This window comes from Octodon degus, unplaced genomic scaffold (genome assembly GCF_000260255.1).
Source record: "Octodon degus isolate 3935 unplaced genomic scaffold, OctDeg1.0 scaffold00023, whole genome shotgun sequence".
Classification (NCBI taxonomy): domain Eukaryota; kingdom Metazoa; phylum Chordata; class Mammalia; order Rodentia; family Octodontidae; genus Octodon; species Octodon degus.
In genome coordinates this window covers 11,938,748-11,945,123 of record NW_004524599.1, presented here as the reverse complement: position 1 = coordinate 11,945,123, position 6,376 = coordinate 11,938,748, and the positions used below count along the sequence as shown (strand labels likewise).

General features: G+C 47.7%; 1 pseudogene; it reads right to left on the bottom strand.

The window, feature by feature from the left end:
• Positions 1 to 2,435: 2,435 nt before the first annotated feature.
• Positions 2,436 to 5,919, bottom strand: LOC101576586 (annotated as a pseudogene).
• Between the last annotated feature and the right edge of the window lie 457 nt (positions 5,920 to 6,376).

Genomic DNA, 6,376 nt, shown 5'->3' with positions numbered 1-6,376 from the left:
CCGTTTCTGCATCCTTTAGGCATGGGACACCCCTTCTCTCACCCTTGCTGCCTGCATCCAGCCCTCACAGTCAGCACTCCTAGCTCCTAGCCCCATATCACACCCTTGTCCTGTGCACTGGAAGCAACTCCTCCCCTCCCCAGCCCCGTCCCCCAGGAAGCAGCTCACCCTCCACCTTTCTCTGGCCTGCTGTGTGCTTAGCAGATGCCTCTTCCTCCGCCTGCCTGCTCTCCCTCCCCCACCCGATCCTGGGTGACGGTGGGTATATTTGCCTTCTCTTTGAGTCCCAGCACTCCTCTGTGCCATTACCTGATCCTCTTTCCTGTTATGTGTGAGTAACATTCACTAAAATATTTAGTCTGCATCACACCCAGCTTGGTTACAACCAAACCTAAGTTTAACTCAGCACCCTTTTCCCTACCCAAGCATGACCTTTTCAAGGACTTCTCTCCCTGGAGGGCATCTCTGCCTGCTAATAACCTCCAAATGGCTCAGCGAACCAGAGCTCTCCATTTCTCAACCCCTTGATGCATTTGGCAGCCCTTTAACCCTCCTCTTGCTACACCATCCAGCCTCATTTTCTGGAACTCAGCCAGTTCTGAGCTGCCCTCAAAAGAATCCCATGCCTCTCCTACCACCACCAGTACCTCACCAATACAGACAGACACTGACACACCATTGCTATGGCCAGCAGCCGCCCCAACTCATTTTGATTAGCAAGTGCCATGCCAGCCGCTCATCCTAGAATGTCTGTCCCTGCCTTCACTCATTGTCTCCACTTCCAACCCTTCCTATTCTTCCTCAGACAACCTACTCTAACTTGCTCAGCCAGACAGGGGAAGCTCTGACCCTCTCTTCTGGCCACAAGCGCTTGGACTGGTGCTGAATACCTGCTTTCGGGAGCCCTGATAGAGTCCACTTTGTGGGAAAGTATTAGGTACCGTGTGGGAGAGAATGGTAAGGCTGTGTCGAGTCGGAATCCCCTGGGCATCACAGCAGCTCAAGCCCAAGTGGTGGGAGGGAGAGAGGCCTTGCAAGGGTTCATTCCTCCAAGAAAGAGGAATGAGGGGAGAGGAGTGCACAATGGTCGGAGCACAAGGAGCCACAGGACAGTTTCCCAGTTCCCATGATGTCAGCTTCTGCCTCCTTCTTCCAGGCTCCCCGCGAGTCCCCTGACACTACACAGCGAGTCCCACTCTACCTAAGCTAAGCAGGCCTTTGTTTCCTGCCGCCAAGCCATCTTTGACTAAGACACCTTTCAACACAGCTGCCGGCTCATCCCCGCCGCCCACTTTCTTAGGCCTTTCTTCTGCAGGACTCTGTTTGCCCGTTTCTATTGATTCAGTCACACGGCACACAGAGCCTTATTTTTCCCTTGAACAAATGCTGTCTGGCTTCGTCCCAAAGAGAACAAGCGGCAACCCCATGACTTAATCACACGACAGGTGAGCCGATCCGTGCCAACATTTACACCAACTCATCTCAGACCTGCCGGAATTCTCTGCCTGCTAGGGTTTCCAGCACCAGCCCCGGCCCCAGGGGTGAATCGGGGGAACATCCAGAAGTCTGTGGCCCCATCGCTGCGGGGAGCATTCCGGCTGTGAGGACAGAGGCGCGTGTAGGAAGAAGGGGCAGAGGGCATGCTGCGCTCAAGTGAACATTCTCCATCTCAAATCACTTAGAACTTCAGCGATGAGATTAGTGGTTTCCTTGGCAACTGATAAGCCAGGAGCTGTTGAAAAACGCCTCAGTGTGGAGACACCTGCCCTCCGGCACACCCGCCAACCACGGTCCAACACTTTTCTCTGTAGCTTTGCTCCAGAGTGGACTTCTACCTCCGCAGTTTACGACTTTGTCTAGAGCAATCATTCTGACAGAAAGCCCAGTTTTATTCTTTCTGGGGACATTCCAATACTCTACACTATTCTGCTCTACCAACAGACAGGAAGTTCCGAAAACAATTCGGGAACTTTTCCGTCCAGTGTTGCCGTTTGGGAACATGGAAAAGATTGTTTTGTCTATCTTATTCCATTTTGTTCACTGCCTTTTCCTCTCTTTCCCCCTTACCCACAACCTTTTCCTTCCCCTCACTGATTTTCAAATAAAATGCCACCAGTCACGTGACTGGAGGACTGAATTCATCCATGTGGAAGTGCCCCATATGAAAGGGACACGCTCCAGCAAGCACTCGGCCCAGACAAATGGCAGGTACTTGTCTCCTTGGGACAACAAGCGCAGCTTTGAGAATCACAAGTCATGTCACACAGTGATGGCCACTGCCCATTCTCCCAGCAGCCTGTCCCTTATGGCTGGCACTTTGCATTAGAAAGAGCAAGAGCAGCTTCCTTTTATTTATTTCACTTTTTTAATTTTGAATTTTTAACTGATATATTAAGATGTAAAAATTGTACACATTTACAAGGTACCATGTCATATTTAAGCACACAATCATACTGTAAAATAGTTAACTCAGGTTAAACATATCTATCCCCTAAGCAGTCATACTTTATTTATACTATGAATATTTCTTTTTTTTTAATGAAGGTAATTTATTAACGGAAAGCAATTTGAGTCTGTTCACAGACGGTGACCACCGCGACCTCCCTTCCTGCAGGTGCTGTCAGAGGGGATGGGAGTGACATCCTCAATCCTCCCGATCCTCATTCCCGAGTGAGCGAGCGCTCTGAGGGCCAATTGTGTGCCAGGCCCAGGGGTCTTAGTCCTGTTTCCTCCTGTGGCCAGGAGTTTGATGTGCAGAGCGGTGATGCCCAACTCCTTGCGCCTCTGGGCCACATCCGGGGCAGCCAACATGGCAGCGGGTAGGGAGGATTCGTCTCAGTCAGCCTTTACCTTCATCCCACCAGTCACGCGACAGATGGTTTCCTTGCCAGAGAGATCAGTGACATGGACGAACGTATCACTGAAGGATGCAAAGATGTAACACACACCCAATACAGTCTCTCCTTCAGCCACCTGAGGCCCGAGGCTGATGACCTGCTCTTCCTTCTTTTCCTTCTCCTTGCGAGGTGCCATTTCTGCAGTCCTCTCCACCTACTATGAATATTTCATTCTTTTCATTTAAACTTCCAGTTTTTAGGTTTTTTTAAATATATGAAAAAATAAATAAATAAATATATGGTACATCATTGTTGTCTATTGTCACCCAACTGCACAAAAGAACACCAGATCTTCTTGCTCCTACGCAGCTATAACTCAGCACCCACTGATCAGACTGTTTTTGTTTTTGGTTTTGGTTTGTTTTATTTTGTTTTGTTTTGGGGGAGTTTTTTAGTTTTTGGTTGATTTACAGAAGTGGTAGTGATTGTGAGTATCAGCCTTAAGTCCTGTAGCTACATCCAGTCACACTATCTCTGTGTGAAAAGAAGTAAAATTACAATGAATGGAGAGTCTTTGTCACACCTATTGTCTTACTCTATTTTGTGCTACTATAACAAAATACCTGAGAGTAGGTAACTCACAGTGAATGAAAATGTATTAGCTCGTGGTCTGGAAGCTGGGAAGCCCAAGACCAAGGGGCCACTGGCTGGAGAGAGCCTTTGTGTTGTGTTGTCCCAGGGCAAAAAGGCAATGAGAGAGGGAAGAGGGGAGAAACCGTCCTTTCATAAAGAAGCCCAAGATAACATTACTCCATTCATGATGATGGTGCCCCCATAATCGAAACGCCTCCCATTCACCCTTAACTCCCAATATGACCTCACTGGGAATCCGGGTTATATCTCATGAACTCTGGGGGACACGCTTGGGTCATAGCACTTATCACATGCCATGTTAGCCTGTGGTGCTGGAGACTGAACCAAAGACTTGCGCATCGAAGCAAGCACTGTACCACTGACTTCCACACCCCTTTCTTAAAATTCTATTTTGAGACAGGATCTTGCTAATTTTCTGAGGATGGCCTCAAACTTGTGATCCTCCCATCTCAGCCTCCCCTGTAGGTGGGATTATGGATGCATACCACTACGCCTGGCAGGACCCTTGATTTTGACATGATCACAGCCGACAGTGGCAGCATACAAGGAAGAGCAAAGACTGAGTAGAAGAGCCGGGCAGATAGCTCAGCAGACTAAAGCACCTGCTTAGGCAGGCACAGGGACCAGTGTTTGATCACTGGTGTGCTGTGCTGGCCCCACCCCAGGGTGTGCTGAGACTGGGCATGGTGGCACGTGCCTGTCCTCCCAGCCCTTGGGAAGCTGAAAACAGGAGGATCACTACAAGTCCTGCCTGTGTAGTGAGACCTTGTAGACTCTGTACTAAATACATTTTTTTAAAAAAGAAAAGACTATATAGAGTGAAAGCCATGCTTGGTAGAAATGACCCACCACCCAGGCACCATCTTGCTTCTCAACTTACTACTCATGGCCATGACTTATAATATAATTTGTTTTCCTGATTTATGAATAAACAGATTGCATTTTTCCTCTTACATGCCATATAGTCTTTCTTCATCAATATTTAGAATTATTTTTCTCTGTTTTGATTATACAAGCTAATAGTTTTAAGTGTTCAGTAACAAGCTATACCTATTAAATATCTTTACTATCAAAATACTTGTAAGAAAAATAATTTAATGATGGTGAGTGTGTTTAGCTTTCCATTAGTAAACAAATATCTGAGGTGAACAACTTATAAGAAGAAACGTTTTGGTCACAGTTTTCACAGTTTTGGAGAATCTAATCCATGACCCACAGGCCTGAAGGCTTTGGCCCTGAAGTGGACAGCACATCCCCACAGCCTCATGCAGCATAGCAAGGCTGCTGACCTCATGGCCAGGAAGTGGAGAGGAGAGGAAAAGACTGAGGACGCACTGCCTCCTTCAAGGACACAAGGACTTTCCCCGAAAGACCTGAAGGCCTCCCACTAGGTGTCACCTCTAGATGATGAGTTTCTATCATCTCCCAACAGTGTCAAGCAGGGCCAAGCCTTTACCACATGGGCCTTTGCAGTCCTTCCAGATGTGTGTATGTTTCTAGCTTCCCCTTTAAACCCTCAAAATGATGTTTAATTTAGTTTTTAATACCCCACATTTCCTAATAGAGCTTTTACAATCTTATTATCAGACTAGTTTGTGGTGAGATCTGTTAACCAGAGTGGGATCCTCTGACTAAGGAAGTACCAAGGATGCACTGTGCGTGCCAAGGACCGTCAGGAGTTAGGATATGTGACAGTCTGGCGGGGCACCACTGCTGGGAAAAATGTCCCCTGCAGAAATTACTCCTTTTGTTCTGTACACCAAGCCACCACCTGCCCTTCTCTTTGGTGCAGCTCCCCAAGATCAGCCTGCTCGGAGGAAGGAGCTCATGGAAATGATTGGCCCTGACCTCCAAGTCACTATCCTTTCATGAAAAATAATTAATACCACTAGCACAGAAAGGGGTTCCCCATGTAGTTAACTGAAATATCAGTCTTTCAAAGGGCGCACACCAGGACTGGATCTAGGAAGGAGAAGCTGGCAAGAGCAGATGAGGAAGAAGGCTACGCAATAATGTGAAGGTGACAGTGGCTTGGGCTAGCATCCCAGAGGTGGAGAAAGGCAAACACACTCCCTGAATTCTGATTGGCTGAGTTGCGAGTCATTGAGATTTTCATATAACTAGATGAGATCCTTACCTGGGATGAGGCACACCTCTCCCCCACTTGTTTCTGACTGGACATTTGCCACTGTCATCTAAGAGGGCGTGGCTGATTACTGTATTAGTCAGTGTAGTTAGGTTGTATGAGTAGCAAACAACCCGGTCATCTCGGTGGATCACACAGCACGTTTACTAGTCTCTTCATCTTCTACCCCAAGGTAGGCCACTTCATCCTACTCACTCAGGAGCTCAGGCTGACGGAGGCCCCAGCCCAGCACACCCTTCCACACTCACCACCACACTGGGGAGGAAACAAACTTGGTGCATTGCGTCGCAGCTGCTCACGGCTAATAGCCAAAGCAACACCTAACTGCTTTATCGCCCTGTTTGGTTAGCGTGAGTCAGCACCTAGATAATGTTTAACTGATGGAGCTTCCGACTGCATGGATTTGATGGCTCCTTTCAGGAAATGCACGGAGGTCGGCTGTGCATCTTCCGCCATCCATCCATCCCATGTATGTAAACAGGTCTGCGTGCACACATGAAAGATACGCATCTACATACAGGTGTGCTGTATTGTAAAAGCCATAGAAGACCGAGGCAAATTGTTTCTGGCCCCTGGAGTGTCCTATAGGAGAGTTTTCTGAATAGACACTTCACAGAGGCAGACTTGATCAAAGAAAAATATAGGTTTTGGAATCAGATTCGCCCATTACTAAGTCAGTGACTAAGCAAGATCAACTGTTCACCCTCTCAATCTTAGAATCCTCATCTGTAAAATACAT